Genomic DNA, 19476 nt, shown 5'->3' with positions numbered 1-19476 from the left:
CGGCATATGGAGGTTCCCAGGCTAGGGGTCTAATCAGAGCTGTTGCTGCCAGCCTATGCCACAGCCACAGCAATGCCAGATCCGAGCCGTGTCTGTGACCTACACCACAGCTCACCGCAACACCTGGATCCTTAACCCACTGAGTGAGGCCAGGGATCGAACCCACAACCTCATGGTTCCTAGTCAGATTTGCTAACCGCTGAGCCACGAAGGGAACTCCCCCCAATTTTTTTTAATTAAAAAAAGAAAAAGTATAAACATTGTTTATCCACTACATTTTAACCATGAAATCTTTACAAAATTATTCAATTGGAACACTGAAAACAAACAAAAGAATCCCAGCAATGTCCTGGGAAATATTGTTCTCATAAAACCTCATCGAAATTGTTGGGATAAAACATTAAGTTTAGGACCCAAAGGAAAAAGCCCAGTGCTCTAGGTTTTGTATTCCAATTTTCCTTCCAAAAGGACTTCTAACCAAACTTTAAGTAATGATGATTGGATCCTGTGTTAGATAAAGAGTATATTTTTAGAGAACATTGTGGATATTCAACTATGAGAATAAGAGGCACCAAGTTGGTGGCATTCCAAGGTAAAGGAGTCTGCAAATGATGCTATTTCATTGAAGAGTTGAACAGAAAAAATTGCAATATTATTATATACCAATCATTAAAGTATTTCATTAGAGAAAGAATGCCAGCAAGAAGAGGAGTTCTCAGGAAGTGGCCCAGGAGCATAGGAGGGTGGAGGTGGGGGTAGAAAGACCTACGAGGAGCCCACAAAAATAAATCTTGATGACTAGTAGTATGCTGGTGGTTAGTAAATGCCAGTGTGCCTTAGAAATCGTGGTATAGCTGCCTGTGATATCTTACTCTGGGTTGCCACTGCTGGTGTATTCCATAAAGGAAAATAAACAGAAAAATTAGTCACACTGAGTAAAGTTCATACACACAAATAAGAATAACCTGACTCAATGTGATGGGTAGCCGGCAGAATTTGTTTGCTTACTCAAGGCTTCTGGCTGTATCGTTGTCACTTTACTAACACGTATGTGGGAGGCTGGAACGTATGTCATTCCCAGTGCTGAGGACGTTTACTTTGTTTGTTTCTATATAATGATGTTCTTAGACTGTAGGAGCAGCCAGGGTCTTTCCTTATTACAGTGACACAAGTTACTTTACAGAAGGAACGAAGACACCTGATTCGCATGAGCAGGCATAGAAAAGGGAGCATGTGAATTTTCAATGAAGGAGGAAGCTTTGTACCAGATGTGAAGAAGTTACGTTTGTTTTTCCATTTAGCATGTTTATTTCAGTAAGAAGGAAGGCGACAGTGGCTGCTCCCCTTTCCAAACTGGTCAGGGAATGGCTTCTCTTTCTTTCTTAGCAAATGAACAAGGTTGGCTATTGCAGTTTTTAGAGGGACCTGGAAAGGAGTCAAGTCACTAATGATTTCATCTCATCTATAGCTAGTTTAATCTTTGAAACCTGCCAATCAAGAGGGGACCTAGAGGAGAGGTCAAGGCAGCCTCTTGCTCATCTAGCATCCTCTCTGTTTACACAGAAAACAACTTATTAACAAAGTTATTTTAGGAAACACAAAGCACATTACAGAGACTTTTAATCTAGGTCTCACAAAATTAATTTAAACATCTAACAACTGAGAACTCTCAAATCTTACTTTATTTTCCCTTTTAATCTTCATGTACAAGAAGCAGTGATAGAGCTTTTACATTTAAAACAAAATAACCAAAGAAAAACATCTTTTGTCTTTGATTCATCTTATCTTTTCACAGTATTTTGTTCCAACACACCATTTGTTTCTAAACTAAAGATTTTCTGTGGTATATAGGCAAAGACATATGCTATCTTTTTCACAAATTGTTGAAACATTCCTCTTAGTGCTAAAGATATTATATGCTATTAATAAATAATACAAAATACACCACAGAGCAATCTCATATTCCAAGCATGTATTCATTTTCTAAACAGCCAGGTAGGAGTTCCTGTCATGGCTCAGCAGAAACGAATCTGACTAGCATCCATGAGGACACAGATTCAATCCCTGGCCTTGTTCAGTGGGTTAAGGAGGTTAAGGATCTAGCGTTGCAGTGAACTTCGGTGTAGGTTGCAGATGTGGCTCGGTTCTGACGTTGCTGTGGCTGTGGTAGCCCATCGGCTACAGATCTGATTTGACCCCCTAGCCTGGGAACTTCCATATGCCTTGGGTTTCGGCCCTCAAAAAGACAAAAAAAAAAAAGAGAGAGAGAGAGATAAATAAATAAATAAATGGCCAGGCTACAAAATATTACATGGCATTTTCTATTATCTATCTATCTATCTATTTTAAAGCTTACCTCCTCTCCTCCCCCGTAGTATCCCCACACCCCACTTCTTGTAGGAAAAGAAAGGACATCATCACTAAGATTAATGGAGCATCAGTAAAGTATTTTAGGTACAAATGACCCACTTTTATGTACTGCCAGAACAACTCAGCAAGGGTTTAGGAAAGAGAAAACCTGAAGTTCTTTTCCATTGAATTCATTCAGCTGGTGGTGATGAATTGATTGTTATCCTTTAATGGCAGGGTCAGACAGACAAAGAGAGAAACATTTTCTATAACTGGCTATATATTTTTTAAAATTAGTAAACTGTGTTTTTTTTTTCCTTCAGACGTTCTATGTCATTGATAAATTATCTCCAATTTTAATTAAAGCCCTCTTTTGCGATACAACATGATGGAGAATAATGTGAAAAAAAAAAGAATGTATATATGTGTGTGTGTGTGTGTGTGTAACTCAGTCACACACAGCAGAAATTGACAGAACACTATAATCAACTATAATAAAATATTAAAAAAAAAATTAAAGCCCTCTCAAAGGTTAACTCATCCTGTTAAAAAAGAGGGCAAGAGTGGCATAACAGGATGATTTTTCTGTCAGAAAGACAAAAAACAAAATGTTCATTCTTTGTAAAAGAGGAGAAAAGGATTGTATCTATGCTCAGATTTTTATTTCCTGAAACTGTTTCTTCTACATATGTGCTCAAGAAAATCATCACTTTATCAGCTTCAAAAACTCAAACTGAAAATAGATTGCTAATATATCAAATTTTATATCCTGGTTGAAAGTTAAGAATCCCAAATTGTGAACTTAAATCTATTCACCTAAGTATCACTATCGAGTTTGAATTAAGATAAAACTCACTCATTAGTCTTTGCTACAGATTCTCCCAAAGATCTGAATCTGGTTCTACAATTACTACAGTTACTACAAAACTTATAGTTACTAACATCAGCTAGTATTTAATGCTCAGTTTAGAGATTTTTTTCAATTTAGTAGTTGACTTTCATTTAAAACTATGGTGTGGCTACCATTTTACAACAGTGGTTTGGGGGCCCCAGGAAAGGTAGGAGAGATGGTCACGGTAGATCTGTTCTTAAGACTCAGATGTAAAAGCCTACTACTGGTGATACATATTCATAGAGCCTCTAAAATGATACTTTATACACAGTACTATATTTGATACAATTAGTAAGTGTGTGTCTGTGTGTGCATGTGTATACAGTGTGTGTATGGAGTAATGCCTCCTTCCAGAAGTCAGGCTCCTGGGAATCCTCAACCACCTAGCCTAGAACCCCAAATAAGAGAAAAATTAACAATTTACAGGAATATAATGAAGGAATGTAACTGGCTTATATAATAGATACAGGCTACACTCAGATATAAAGCAAAAGAGCAGTTAACCAGCAACATGACACACATATTCCAAGGAGAAGTGATAATTTATCTGAAGAGACTCCATATCTATTAAAAATGGACAACAAAAATAAAAATATGGCTGCTCAGACCATTAGTGTAGAAACAAATAGCGCTGGCTCTGGCGTAGGCCAGCGGCTACAGCTCCGATTCAACCCCTAGCCTGGGAATCTCCATACACTGCAGAAGTGGCCCTAGAAATGGCAAAAAGACAAAACAACAACAACAACAAAACTAGGACCCTGAGTAAGTTAATTTGCATTATTCAAAAGACAGAGTGTTAAGTATGTATTTTAGGAAGATCTTTCACTGAAACACATTTTTTTTTTAAAGTTTCAAGGCTGCAGTTATCTGGAAAATAAAGTTATTTGAAATAACTTTACTGTTATCGTTTTTCTTTTTTTAATTACTCATTGAATTTTATTACATTTATAGTTGTACAACAATCATCACAACCAGATTTTATAACATTTCCATCCCAAACCCTCAGTGCATCCCCCACCCCACTAGTGTTGTATTTTATGCAATGTATTTTGTCTAACTTTCAAAGGTTTTTCTGAATACTGATTCATTATGCTCAGAGAGCTTTTAAGGAATGTAAATATCTTAAACAGTATCACTATTTACAGTCAGATTAAATTCTACAGTAGAGTTGATTTTTTTTCAGGATACCTTTTTAGATTGTAGAATTATTTGCCCTGTTAAAAAGTGTGTTTACTAATCTGTAGTACAAGTTTTGCATTGTACTGCAGTGTCTCTTCTATGTTCCTATAACAAGAGGCCATTCCTAGCTTGTAATAAGTTATCACTTATACTACTATTATGTTATTTTAAAACCTAACACATAAATTTGGGTATTCAGAACTCTGAAGAGATTTGCATGAGGAACAGGAGGAGGAGTTGCTTGAAACAAAAATTCCCGATTTATTAATTACTTGTTGAGTGTCACAATGTCATGGATGTAATCCAAGGGTCTTGGAGGACACTTAGAAGACAACAGAATAAGAAGATTTCAGAGCTGAAATCTTTAACTCTCTTTCTTTGAAAACCTTCTGTCACAAGTCAGAAGGATAACGTCTCTTTTCACCCAATGAGAAAGCTGTTCTCACACGAGCATAATTAATCTTCTGACACCATGACAAAGAAATTCCTTAAAAGGATTTCTCCGATTTCCTCTCGAGACAGAAGATTGTCTTTATCCATCATCTGTTCTTCCTGATCCCTTCTTTTTGAATATCCACATCAGCAGAATTGTCCATCAGAAGGGACAGCAGGAGGGAAATCTCTGCATGATTGATAGGGCCCCAGTGCTCTGCAGGCCTATTTAAGTGTGAGCATCTATTGTTGCAAACTTACTTTACAGCAGTTAAACAAATATAATAGTCACCAATTCAACCATTGTGCAGCTTAGACTTGACTAAAACTAGTAAGTGAAGTTTGCTAATGACAAGGCACTGATTTTGAATCAGATAAACACTTTGCAGATGAGTTAGCCTGATGTCTACTTAGAAAAAAGAAATTCCCAAAGCTATGCAATGGTATACATTTATTAGAAAACATTGTGTACTATATATTCGATGTAGATGGACATCCCATTAGAAAACAAGAAAACTCTGATACTTCTTATCCTGACAGTCACTCAATGCTTCTTACCTATATCATGGTTACCTGGAAAGAACTCCCTCCAAAACCGCACAAGTTACCAACTGAAAAAAAATCAGGTGTGGTAGAGAAAAAAGCACAACAAACACACCCTTAAAAAAATTCTTTTCAGACTCATTCTAGTAAAGTTTTTCAAAGTGAGAGGTAGTTATGTCTATACTTACTCCGGCCTATGAAAGAAAACCAACCAAAGACCATTTGAAATGCCTTGTGAGTACTTGCTACTTTCTTGGGTGGAACTAATAAACAAGCACCAGCAGTCAGCTCCAAGCGGAGAAGCAAGGTATCCTGGGCAGAGGCCCAGTCAAGGACAGTGCAAGTCTGGCTCAACTTACAACGCAAACTACATGAAATGCAAAAAGATCTAGAAGTCTCACTAAGCTGAAAGAGTCCACCCAATATCAACAGCAGAGATTATAGCATGCTCTGTGTTCCTTAGCGATGCTGCCAAGAAAGGCCACTTAAGCCCAGACCCCAGGACGCACTGACACCATGTGTTCTGTTTGCACCACAATGACCTTGACTACTCAGTTCTGGACGCACCCTGTGAAAATATTTGTTTATCCTTGCAATCCCCAAACAGTGAGGCCAGGCCATAGGCCAGGGCCCAGCTCACTGGCACTCCCCTGGGCACAGTTAGAAGGACACGCTGCCACTGCCCGACCCACCATGGGCCTTCTTCTCCAGCTGACCTACCTCCTCCAACAAAGGAGAGCAAATAACTGGCAGCTGTCCTGAAGCCAAGACCCACGTGTCTGCAGAGAGCAGCTTCATTTTGGTTTCTCTTAAATTACAGAGTTATATTCAGGACTGGTTACCCCTTTGAAGATCTAGTTTAAAAAAAGAGCTCTATCCAGAATAAAGACTAGGAAAATCCTTGTGGATAAAGACTAAGCAGTTAGGATACAGAATATACCCTAGGGTTTACCCTAAAGAAGCTGGAAGCCTGCAGAGAATGAGCTGGTAATGAAAGTAACACAAAGCCCCAGAGGGGGCTCCGAAGTGTTCTCTCACCAGCCAAGGACCCACAGATCTTTCAAGGGCTCACATCACCAACAGCCGGCTCCACTTTGTTGGATGAGAGTTCTTGTATGAACAACTTGTCTTTGCAACAAGATTGTGTGTGTTGGAGCTGGGGGGGAAGAGGGGAGAGAAAGTAGGCAAGAATCAATCTTCATCATTTTTATTTGCTAGTTATATACCATACAGCATCTTGTTAAGCAAGATCAACAAATGCTAACTGGTTAGAATGGAAAGTGAGTGACAGGCTGTTAGTGCTGCCCAAGGCTAGGTGTGTAGGGCCCAGGAGCAGGAAAGGCAAATCATCCTGTACTCTCTGGGTGGAAAAGCAATGAAGTCCTTGACATTAAGTCCAAGTTCAAGATATAGAAAATAAACTAGTGGCTACCAAAGGGGAGAGGAAAGGCAGAGGGCAAATTAAGGATACAGGGTTAAGAGACACAAATACCATGCATAAAATAAATAAGCAACAAGGAAATACAGTATAGTATATGGAATTATAGCCATTATCTTATAATAACTTTTAAGGGAGTATAATCTGTAAAAGACATTGAGTCACTATGCTATACACTTGAAACTAATATAATATTGTAAATCAACTATACTTCAATTTAAAGAAGTCCAAGTTCATGAGCCGGGAATTATTAACAGAATTTTAAAGGACGGTGATATGACATTAGTAAACAATATGCACAAAAAGTCCTGATAAATAAAATTGCTTTAAATAAAGAAGTCTAAGTTCAATAGGAATATCCTCTTGCTTATAATGAACCCTGGAGTTAAATCCTTGATGAGAAAAACCTATTGGTGTATATGGGAAATCTCTATGTCTTCCTCTTAATTTTGCTGTAAATATAAAACTGCTCTAAAAAAATAAAGCCTTTAAAGAAAAGCTTAAAACAAAACAAAACCCACCCGTGTTCACAAAAACTGAGGGGAAAACAAACATTTCATTATTTTGCCCTTCAGAGATATCTTTGTAAGATGAGGATCAGCTGTAATGTGGTCCACTACAAATATTTAAGACTAATTATGGTCACAGAACACCTCTAAATTAAGGCATGCATTAACTGGATTCAAGCCCCTCCCCCAAGGGTGCACACAATTCAGTCTCTCTCAGCCTCAGTTAACTGTAAAGTAGGAATAATAGTGGTGTGTACACTTCACAGGATGTTGTGAAAATTAAATGTGAATCCTAATATTTGGCAAACAATAGAAAGCAGTGGATTATTTCTCATTCCCTGTAGTATTTTTTCTTCCCACATTCATACAAATCTCTAAGTGGACACATCTAGCTCTAGTTCTGGAAATTTATCTACACACACACACACACACACACATACACATGATACAGTGACCTTTGGTACTAAGGAGAAGACCCAATAGATTGAGCTAAATGGACACTTTCAAGCTATTGAGAGAAATGAATGAGGAAATTAGGCAGGACAAGCAAAGAACAGGGCAGGACAAGGTGTCATGGGGGCTGGCAACAGGCAATTTCTCAGGGCTCCATATGAACCACTGCAGGCCTGTGTGTGCTTGGTTTGGCCTCATCCAGCTCAGCTTTACCACCTGGTTTCCTGGTTGTCTTGGCACTGTTTTCAGGTTGGCGTCTTACTGGGATACACAAAGTACATTCTGTACTTGTTTTTATTTCCATGCCATTCAATGAATACTTATTTGTTTCTGTCATGGCCAAACAGTGCCATGGATGCTGAGGATACAATTTGTGAATAAACCATACCACCCAGAGGCTCACAACTCAGAGGGACTGACGTGGCAACTGCATACAGCATAAGGGAGAACGTGCACAGTATTCAAGAAGACTGGAATGAGGGTGGTGGCCACACTTGGTTAGGACTTCAAAGATGAGCAAGAGTTTGCATGATAGAGAAGGCGGGTGTTCACAGAAAAGAGTTGTGGGGTCAAACAGTTGTGTCACTCTGTGTGTGTCTGAGTCATAGATCACATGAAGGCACAATGACAAGAAGTTAGCTAGAGGGGGAAGCTGTGTTAAGAAAGACAATTAGGCTTTTAAAGAAAAAACTTTGAACGGATATAGGGCATCCTTAAAGATTTAGGCAAAATAGTAATATGATCAAATTTATTTTTGCAAAAGATAATTCATAGCACCAAATGGAAGACACTGGGATGGGAACAGGAAGAGGAACAACAAAATTAAAATGGTCCAGGAGACAATGAAGGCCAACAAGGAGACTGGAGCTACGATGCCATGTACGCAAGTCTTAGGATGCTGAGTAGATGGAGTTCAGTGCCTCATTTGACATAGAACATGAAGAGGGGAGGAGAAGGTTTGGGTAACTGGGAAGTTTCTTATTTGAGCACTTGAGTAAATGTCATGCCATTAATTTGAAGGAAGCAGGAAAGGGGGAGGTGCTAGTTTCTATGTATGTGATTTTGTAGAATAAAATACCTGAAGGTGCTTTTCTTTTCTTATGTAGCATTAGTTTATCAATTAGTTTTTGTTTTTGTGTTTTTATGGGTTTAATGTGGGTTCAGTTTTTGTTTGTTTGTTTTGGCTGAACCCAAGGGCCAGGGATCGAACCTGCACCACAGCAGTGACAATGCCGGATCCTTAGCCTGCTGAGCCACCAGGGAACCCTAAGGTTCAGAGGGTTTTTTAGTTAACTTTTAATTGGATATATGTTATATACAACTGTGTAAATTTAAGGTGTATAATATGTTAATTTGATACATTTATAGACTGTCATATGATGGCCTGAAGACCTTTGGTGTGCCTTCTGTCACTAACACCTGAGAGAATCTAAGAATAGATTGAAACCTTAGGAAAATAACATTTTTCAATTTGTCTTTAATAAGGTAGTCCTTTAATTCCTTTCAAATGAATCCTGTGACACCCACTATAAATTCTAATTTTAACAGTTGCCCCAGAAATTCAAAATTTCATGAACTGAATGGCTCAGTGGGTTTTGTGGCTAGACCCATCTTTAAGGATGAGACAGCTAGGTGAAAAAAAGAAAAAAAAAAAAAAAAAAAGAGCAGACATCTGCCAAAAGGCTACGGGTGCCAAATGGGAAATGAGAGCACGTTTGGAGAAAGAGGAAGAAGGAACATGAACTGAATGGCTCAGTGGGTTTTGTGGCTAGACCCATCTTTAAGGATGAGACAGCTAGGTGAAAAAAAGAAAAAAAAAAAAAAAAAAAGAGCAGACATCTGCCAAAAGGCTACGGGTGCCAAATGGGAAATGAGAGCACGTTTGGAGAAAGAGGAAGAAGGAACAAGAGGCTGGTTGATGTCTCCTTTACTGCTAGGGAAGTTTCTAAATGGGGAGAACTAGCTTAATGATCGGCTTCAGACATTAGAGGTCCAGGCCAAAGAGAACATGGACACTTTTTGGAAGGTGGCAGCAGTCCTAGTCTGATGTTATTCTTTATGGACATCTACATCAGATTAAAAGATGATCTGTATTAACAATTAACCAGCATGTTACAAATGTAAACCAAATTAATGACATTTTAATGAAGAGCAATTTGGTTTACTCACAATACTACATGGTTACTCAGAACATTAATTTTGATTAAAAAGAATATAAAATTGCTACTGAGAGTGGGGAAGGGCTGTGAACCAGATGGCTGGCACTCCAGCGCTCAGTTATGTTGGACCCTGAGGTGTCTTTAAATAGAAGCCATGCATAGCAGAGCAAAAGATGGGAAGAACCCCAGAGTTCCCATCGAGGCTCAGTGGTTAACGAATCCGACTAGGAACCGGCGGCTACAGCTCTGATTCGACCCCTAGCCTGGGAACCTCCATATGCCGTGGGAGGGGCCCAAGAGATGGCAAAAAGACAAAAAAAAAAAAAAAGATGGGAAGAGCCTGGGATCATCTCAGGCCCTGACTGTCTCCCCTGGAAGATCCTAAAAGTGAGAGAGAAATAAATTCTATTTTATTTAAGCCACACACTATTTCTTAGCTTTTTGTTGCTCATTGTCAAATGTAATTGCAGCAGAAACAACTTCTTTTAACATTTTTCCTATTATTCCCTAGGGATTTTTTTTTTTTTTGGTTTAGTTTTTTTTGTGTGTAGGTATTATATTGTACACATTGCTCTTTTTCAAGTCACTTTATGATATGCTAAAGATGATCTATGACACAATCCTTGAAGACTAGCATAGAATTCTACCATACATAATATATTGATAATGCCCTGTTTCAGGACATTTAGTAAGTAGTTTTACTTATCATTGGACTCTCTCAATTTATTATAATTTATTGAGGGCCAAAAATTATATGGCTATACCTTCACAACAAGCCAGCATGATAAATAAAATATCCTATACCATACAGGATTGAGCTGTGTGGCCATTATTTCACTTAATTCAACTCCTGTCTAAGCCAGGTTTAAGCATAAGAGAGAGTGACGAAAAGACATTTGGTTATTTGCCCAACTAAGATGAAGAATAGCTGCCAATCTGTATAAACTTATGATAACATTTATTATTATTATTATTTTGTCTTTTGTCTTTTTAGGGCTGCACCCACAGCATATGTAGACTCCCCAGGCTAGGAGTCAAATTGGAGCTGTAGTTGCCGGCCTACACCGCAGCCACAGCAATGCCAGATCAGAGCCATGTCTTCGACCTATATCACAGCTCACAGCAACACCAGATCCTTAATCCACTAAGTGAGGCCAGGGATCAAACCCGCAACCTCATGGTTCCTAGTTGGATTCGTTTCTGCTTCGCCACGACGGGAACTCCTGATAACAATTATTTTATCAAAAAACTTCAGACTAGAAGTTTCACTCCCACAACAAATACTATCTTTATAAGCTCTATGGCAACTTCCCTAGCCTAACTGGGCAGAAATAGATAAGACTTAAGTAGAATTTCTCTACTAATTAAGTGACATTGGGAAGCTCAAAAACTATAAAATTATGTCTAAACTGGACATAAAATAAAGATCAAGAAAACATACCCTTACCAATATTTTTATTGAATATCATTCTCAAATCCCAGTGAGTACCCTGAGAGTGATGAAAAGTTAGTCTTATGTATTAAGTCATCATAATCCACAGCTCTACCACGATGTAGTGACAAACTCTGTTGAGAACTGTAACTCCAGGAGCCACAAGGAGTCCTCATTTGTGGCAACTAGTTTATGTCAGGTGTGGTTTCCTTCTGGAGCAGGAAAGTGAACTAATTCCCCTTAGACACATTTTCACTAGGAAGGGTTGAAACAGAAATTATTTTCTGATTGATGTTTATACAAAAATTGCCAGTTACCTCGAATTTCCAGTTTCCTGTTATTTTAGCAGATGAACAATACCTTTCATATTTAATCAATATTTAACACCCCCCACCCGCCCCAGGACATCATAGCAATAGAGATGCATCTTCACTCAACCTCCCACAAACCACGTTCTCTAATGCAGCTTTTATTTTTTATTTATTTATTTTTTTTTAGGACCACACACACAGCATATGGAGGTTCCCAGGCTAGGGGTCAAATCGGAGCTGTAGCTGCTGGCTTATGCCACAGCCACAGTAATGCCTGATCTGAGCCACATCTGTGACCTACACCACACCTCATGGCAACACCAGACCCTTAATCCACTGAGAGAGGCCAGGGATTGAACCCGCTCCTCATGGCTACTAGTAGGGTTCGTTACAGTTGAGACACAATGGGAACTCCTCTAATGCAGATTTTACTTTTGTCCAGAATGATAGGGTAATACAGTGCTTCTTCAGCAGGTTCAGTCAATGTGAACCGAACATCGGTGTGCTGGGTTACAGTCATTTTGTTAAATAGTATTTGTAAGAAGCATTACCTATGTACACACCCAAGTTTTCCAACAATTCGAATACAGTAACAACTTCTTTCTCTAGGGGTCACTGACCCAGCATTATCAACTACTGGATATACAATCCAGTGTCTAAAAGAAAGCAAACAAGTATAAAAACAGACCCAACAGACAGCACAAAGTTCACATTCTGAAAGTATTTACACTTCACTCAAGGGGAGCCACTTAGGCATCACCGAAACTTGTTTCCTCTCATTTTAGACACAGTGGGAAGAAGTTTGCTTATATGATTCCTTGCTTTTGATAGACATTTCATAGGAATGAAATGATGGGGCAAGGACAATGACAGTAAAAGAAAACCAAACAAAAAGTGAAGCTTTATGTTTGACACTGACCATGAAGATAGAAAAATAATTTTTAAAAGGCGACAAGAAGAACTTAAAATACAAAACAATTTGGAGCCATTTAGTTTAGGAGTATGTGGTTCTAGTCTATAGCTTGATCCCAAACTAAGATGTTGACAATAACCAAACAATCAACAAAGTTATACTTATCAAACAATTAATAATCTATATATTCGTGATTCTCTGGAAAAATCGGCAACTCTACTTCCCAATGATGTGGGTTCTATACTTCTCTTAAAAATTAAAAAGAAAATTACATGCAAGCTATTGCATTTGGAATGGGTAAGCAATGAGATCCTGCTGTATAGCACTGGGAACTATATCTAGTCACATATGATGGAGCATGATGGAGGATAATGTGAGAAAAAGAATGTATATGTATGTGTGACTGGGTCACTTTGCTGTACAGTAGAAAATTGACAGAATACTGTAAACTAACTATAATGGAAAAAATACAAATCATAAAAAAAGAAAAATTACTAGTTTAGTGGGCAATGTACATTCACAGACAAGCCACTTGTCTACAATTTAATACCTCTCCTAGGGCCAACCACTTTTACCAGTTTCTTGTTTGTGCTTCTGAGGGAAGAGGGAATATAACTGTAATATAAATACATAGCCACACATATATCATAATTAAATAATGTATGTGTGTATTGACACACATGGTACTATACTACAAACACTATTTTGTTGGACATCTTTACACATCAGAATATCAAGTGCTTCCATATCCTTTTTTTTCCTGGTTGAATCATATTCCATGATTGATTTAACCAGTTCACTAGTGAGTATCCACTTCTTGCCTATTACCAAGAATGCTGCAATGACTAATTGTATACACAACCATTTCAAACCTCAGTAGGATAAATTCCTGCAAGATGAATTTCTGGGTATGTGCATTTAAAAATCGCTAGAGATCACCAAATTGCTCTTCATAGAAGTTATATTAATTTCCACCAACAATGTATGAGAGAGCCTGTATGTTTCACCATATTTAGCACAGGGTCATAACTTTTAGAACTCTGATTACGCAACTGGAATTGAATTGGGAAAAAAACAACAGGAGTTCTCATTGTAGCTCAGCTGGTTAAGAACCTGACCAGTATACAGGATAAAGATCAGGTAGGATACTGGTTCGATCCCTGGCCTCGTTCAACAGGTTAAGGATCTGGAGTTGCTGCAGCTGCGATATAGATTGCAGACGTGGCTTGGATTTGGCATTGCTGTGGCTGTGGTTTAGGCCTGCAGCTGAAGCTCCGATTAGACCCCTAGACTGGGAACTTGCATAAGCCACAGGTATGGCCATAGAAAGAAAAGAAAAAAAAAAAAAAAGAGAGAGAGAGAGAGAAAGAAAGAAAAAATAAACAAGCGTGATTTCACTGGGAATTGAAATGAGAAAACAAAATGGAGAAATAATAGCCGACTGCAGTTTTAATTTGTATCCCTCTTATTATAAGTGATGTTAAGCATCCTCTCAAGTTGAAGAACCATTTAAGCTCCTTACTAGGAAATGTCTGTCCATATTCTTTACCATTTTCCCACTTTTTGTTGGCTGCTGTAGAAGCACTTTTCACAAATTAAGGAAACTAGCCATTTTATCTGTGACATGTTACACATTTTTTCAATTTATCACTTATCTTCTGCTTTCAGCTATGTTGTTATACAATTTTTATTTCTATATATTTGAATTTATCAATTTTTCTTTTATTTTCAAGCTTAAAAAGTCCTTTTATAACTTGAAGAAAAAAAGTCCCATGTTTACTACTGTAATTTTTGTACTTAGATATTTAATTCACTTCTAATTTATTTTTAAGATACAGAACATGGATAATTTTCTTTTCCAATTGCATCCATTTACCTTAAGCCCATTTACTGAATAGTGCAAATTTCTCACTTTGATTTGAAAGGTCTTCCTTTTTTTTTTCTTTTCTTTTACAGCCACACCTGTGGCATATGGAAGTTCCCAGGCTAGGGGCCAAACAGGCTACATACACCACAGACACCGGATCCAAGCCACATCTGTGACCTACACTGCAGCTTGTGGCAACTCTTGATCCTTAACCCACTGAGTGAGACCAGGGATTGAACCTGCATCCTCACTGACACTATGCCAGGTTCTTAACCCACTGAGCCATAATGGGAACTGAAAGGTCTTTATTGCATTCTGAATTTCAGTATGTGCTTGAGTCTCTTACAATGTATTCAATGTTATATTTGTCATGGTTTCATACATGTTTTAATATCTGAGATTGTCCTATACACCATTATTGTACTTATTTTAAAATGTTTTTTGAATTTCTTGCTTCGTTTTCCATATAACTTTTTTTTTTTTTTTTTGGTCTTTTTTAGGGCCACACTGCATCATATGAAAGTTCCCAGGCTAGGCGTCAAATCAGAGCTACAGCTGCCAGCCCACACCACAAACACAGCAACTCCACATCCGAGCCGTTTCTGCAACCTAAACCATAGCTGGAGTCAATGCCAGATCCTTAACCCACTGAGTAAGGCCAGGGATCCAACCCGCATCCTCATGGATACTAAATAGGAACTCCCACTTTCCATATAACTTTAACATCACCTTTCTGGTTTAAAAAATCATTTTATAATTTGTTATTAAATGTATATATTAATTTAGGGAAATTTTATATTTTACTATTTTGGAACTTCTTATCCAAGACCATGATTAGCCTTCCTTTGTAGTCCTAAGCAGCATTTTAAAGTTTTCTCCACCTAGATCAGAGCTTCTCAACCTCAGCACTCTTGACACTGGGCATTTAAAAATATCTCTAGATGTTTTCAGATGTCCCCTGGGGAGCAAAATTGGTCAGGTCCAGAACGACTGGTCTACATCAAGCATACTTCTCTTTAAGTTTAATACCAAGTAGGTTTTTTTCCCCTTTTCTTGCTAATCTAAATGATATCTTTTCTTCTAGTATGTCATCTAGTTAATTGCTTTCATATTCATATAAAAGAATACAACTTATTTCCACTTTTAAAGTATATATTCAGGAGTTTCCTTTGTGGCTCATGGATTCCTAGGATCCATGAGGATGCAGGTTTGATCCCTGGCCTCACTCAGTGGGTTAAGAATCTGGCGTTGCTGTCACCATGGTGTAGGCTGGCGGCTGCAGCTCCTATTCAGCCCCTAGCTTGGGAATCTCTATATGCCATGGTGTGGCCCTAAAAAGCAAATAATAATAAAGTATATACTCAGCCATTTTTCTGATTTTTTTTTTTTTTTTTTTGGTGTTTTGTCCTTTTAGGGCCTTTTAGGGCATATGGAGGTTCCTAGGCAAGGGTCTAATTGAAGCTGTTGCTGCTGGCCTACACCACAGCCACAGCAATGCGGGATCTGAGCCGCATCTGCAACCTACACCACAGCTCATGGCAACGCCAGATCCTTAACCCACTGAGTGAGGCCAGGGATCGAGCCTGCATCTTCATGGATACTAGTCAGATTCATTTCCACTGCGCCACGACGGGAACTCCTGAATTCTCATTGTTTATCATAGCTTTCAGTTGATTCTCATAAGTTTATGAGGTAATCACATCATATGAAAAATGATAGTTTCACCTCCTCTTTTCCTATTTATAAAATATTTCCCCCCTTTTCTAGTTGCATAGTCTAGAGACCCACAGTGATGGTAAATCAAGTCGATAATAGTGAACATTTGGAATTCATATTTTTTATGTTGAATGTTTCTAATATTGCCCCATTAAGCATGATGCTGGTTTGGGGTTGGACACATAGTATATCATGCAAAGGAATAGTGTATCATGCAATGGAAGTATCTACCTCTTGTGGGTTTTTTTTAAGGTGTTTTCAACCAAGGGCCGCTTTGAATTTGTAAAGTGCTTTTCAACATCTGAGGAAATAATTATATGCTATTTCCCTGATGTAGAAAATTTTTTGAAAAATTCTAGAATACCTAGAATAAGCTCCATTTGGTAATACTACATTGTTCTTTTGGAATGCTTTAGAACTACCTGTAGTTATCCATTTTGTGCTGTCTTTGCTGGGTTTTGATATCACTGTCATGATAACATCACAAAAAGAATTTTATTAAATATTTTCTTCTTTCACATAGTTTATATGTAACTGAAAATTTTATTTCTTAGAAGTTTAATAGAATTGTCCCATGAAAAATCTGGAATTCATGTTTTTTGAAGAGCTCTTATACAATTTTCTCTATTTTATTTGTGTGATTGGTGAGCTTGCATACTTTGTCTTCTGAGGTCAATTTCAATAATTCATATTTGTCTATAAAGTTGTTCCTTCCATTCATATTTTAAAATTTATTTGTGTAGTGGATCAACATTATCTCTTAGGATTCTTTTAACCAATCTTCTTTTGTGTGTGATTGTTTCCTCTTTAGCATTTATTTTGTGATTTATACTTTCTTCCTCTTTTTGTAGTAACATTTTTATCAAAAATCTTACTCCCCCCTCAAAGATCAAGTTCTTATATTACTTTATTTTTATTTATTTATTTATTTTTTTTGCCATTTCTTGGGCCACTCCCGCAGCATATGGAGGTTCCCAGGCTAGAGGTCGAATCAGAGCTGTAGCCGCCAGCCTACACCACAGTCACAGCAACGCCAGATCCGAGCCGAGTTGCGACCTACACACAGCTCACGGCAATGCTGGATCCTTAACCCACTGAGCAAGGCCAGGGACCAAACCCACAACCGCATGGTTCCTAGTCGGATTCGTTGACCACTGAGCTACAACGGGAACTCCCAGCATCACTTTATTAGTGTTGTCTTTCTTTGCCTTCTAATTTATTTATTTCTGCATCTACCTTTATTACGCTTTGATATACTTTCTTTGGATTTATTTTGTTGTTATAACTTCCAGTTCGTTGCTCAATTCACTCATTTTCAGTCTATTCCATTTATTAATTTATGTATTTTAGGCAATGAGTGTTCCTCTGAAAGCTGCTTTAGCTGCATCTAGGGATTCAATGCATAGTGGTTAAGAACGCAAGCACTGGAACTAAACTACTTGTATGCAAATCCTATTTATTTCATTTATCAGTGGTGAAGTTAGGAAGCAAGTCACTATTCCTTGCTGTTGCTCTATTTCCTCATCTATAAAATGTGGATAATAATAGTTTCTTTACTAAATAGCTATGCCGAGGATTAAATGGGTCAATACTTAGAGCAATGCTTGACACATAGTATGGATACTAAAAAACAGTTCTTGAATGAATTAATTACATGATAGGTTTAATTTCAACTTTAAATCATATTTTATATTATGCTTTCTATTTTTCTTGTTTCTCTCTTTTAAAAATAGTTTTGAAGTTCCTGCTGTGGCACAGCCAGTTGGGGATCCAGTGTTGTCTCTGTGGTGGTGCAGGTTCAATCCCCAACCTGTCAGCACAGTAGGTTAAGAATCTGGCATTACTGCCCCTGTGGCTCAGATTTGATCCCTGGTCCAGGAACTTCCATATGTCACAAGTGTGGTTAAAAAAAAATCTTTTTCAATGTGAGCTGTATTTGCTTTCTGTATGTGTGTATGCTTTTTCTGGTAATTTTGAAGTGTTTTTGTGTTTGGTTATTTATAACTTCATCACATTTAATCTTCTATTTCTTTGTACTTCATCTACTGACTCCACACTGTGAGTAATGACAAGTTTAGTATATTTCTACTCTTTTCTTTCTCCCAGTCTTTACTCTTTCACCTGATTTTATTATATTTTTTTCTGCATTTTTACCTTCATAGTTTAAATTACACTTATCCCTCTATTCTTGATTTGAATCCTATCTTTGACCATTGGCTATAAAACATGAGGAAGTCAGTGTTCCTCAATAGTCTACAACATTCCTTCCTCATTTACCCTGAGTTTTTTTTATATCAGTTAGGTTTTAAATTTTATTTCTTTTCTCAGATATTTTAAAGTCTTATTTCCAGAGTTAAACAGCTTTGATGTACCTCAGATGATCCTATGACAGTTTAACCAGTGGTCACAAAAAACTCTTAGGAGATATGTTCCTGAGTCCTTACAGGTTTAAAAATGTTTGTTTATTACCTTTAAAGGTTAAATAATATTTTGTCTGAGTGTGAAATTTGGAGGTAGGGAGACAGAATTTTTCCCTCCTGATCTATCTATCTATCTATCTATATATATATATATATATCATTTACATTTTACAATTGAATACTGCTATATAGAAGTCTCGGGCTGACTTGATTTCCATCCTTATAGATAAATTAAATCCTTTTGCCTTGATCTTTGAAATCTATTCCATTCATTAGGATATGACTTTATGTTGATTATTGTGTTTTAATTTTTTAAAAGCTGGGAAGTTACATTTCAATCTGCTGATCAATGATTTCTTTAGGTTTCTTAAACTATATCTTTAAATATTATTTTTCATCCTTAAAAAAATCTTCTTTAGGGATTGTAGTTATACAGATACCAGATTTATTTTGCCTGTTGTCCATATGTATTATTTTTCCATGTAATTCTTTTAAACTTTATTGTTACTTCATTTTGCTTTCTCTTTTCAATCCTCTTTACTATGCTTTCAGAATTTCTCTCTTTTTTAAGGTGGACTTTGTTGCTAAAGTATTTTTTTCCTTTCGTTTCTTTTCTGAGTTTTATCATATTTATTCTTCAGCTGCCTGGGCTCTTGCATCTCTGCTTTAAGTACTTGTTTTTAAGCAGTGATTAAATTTTAAACTATATATATATGTATATTTAATATATGAGTTATTTATATATTTAATATGTGAGTTATTTGGTGACACTTTCTACATGTTCATTTGAGGCAATATTTCTTTTTTGTAAGTGTTCTTCATCTGCCATTTTTCTCCCTTTTTCTGATTGTAACTTGGTATAT

General features: G+C 37.3%; 1 protein-coding gene across 7 annotated transcripts in view; it reads right to left on the bottom strand.

Annotated features, from left to right (window-relative positions):
* Positions 1-19476, bottom strand: part of GREB1L (GREB1 like retinoic acid receptor coactivator) — a 273839-nt gene that overhangs the window by 162527 nt on the left and 91836 nt on the right. The window lies entirely within an intron of this gene.

The sequence above is a fragment of the Sus scrofa genome, chromosome 6 (assembly GCF_054392235.1).
Source record: "Sus scrofa isolate SSC_HxYL_T2T_F1_AM1 chromosome 6, Sscrofa_HxYL_maternal_Yorkshire_Landrace_v2.0, whole genome shotgun sequence".
Taxonomy (NCBI): domain Eukaryota; kingdom Metazoa; phylum Chordata; class Mammalia; order Artiodactyla; family Suidae; genus Sus; species Sus scrofa.
This window is presented reverse-complemented; position numbering and strand designations above follow the sequence as displayed.